Genomic DNA, 604 nt, shown 5'->3' with positions numbered 1-604 from the left:
AAAGTGTACAAGCTCTCTAAGTTCTCAAACTCACGAAGCTAAACTCATGAAATAAAAATCACAAAACTAAATAAAATAAAATAAAAATAAATAAATATAAATAGTGTACTGGGGGACATATGGCACCCCTGGTAGCTTTGAAGTTAACAAAACACAGTGAAGGTGAATAAGCTTCACTGGTTGCTGTCAAGTGAGTTGAGTGTTCATGAGTAACAGAATCAGAGATGCTTGTCATATTTCATCAGTCCTGCCGTATCAAACACGCTCACCGTGCCGTATGTTCGAACTGCAGAAAATCTGAGGCGACACAGACCTCACACACTGACCCAGGGTGGCTTCGGATTAAAGTGAGGCACTCGATCTGTGCACAGATGCTAAACAGTTTACAAGAAACCCAGTTCAGCTGACTCATATGTAACATTTGGGGAGTTGGTTTTAGAATTTTGAAACCTTCTTTTAGTGTATTCATGTGTATGTGTGCATTTTAGTTTTTGTAATCATTAAATGCTGATCGTTTCATCGGATCTGCGGCCGTATGTCTTGGACACTCGGGTGAAGAGAGGGGCGGAGCTGTCAACTGACCACTACCTGGTGGTGAGTTGGC

Source organism: Austrofundulus limnaeus, unplaced genomic scaffold (genome assembly GCF_001266775.1).
Source record: "Austrofundulus limnaeus strain Quisiro unplaced genomic scaffold, Austrofundulus_limnaeus-1.0 Scaffold2597, whole genome shotgun sequence".
Classification (NCBI taxonomy): Eukaryota; Metazoa; Chordata; class Actinopteri; order Cyprinodontiformes; family Rivulidae; genus Austrofundulus; species Austrofundulus limnaeus.
Note: the sequence above shows the minus strand (reverse complement) of the source record.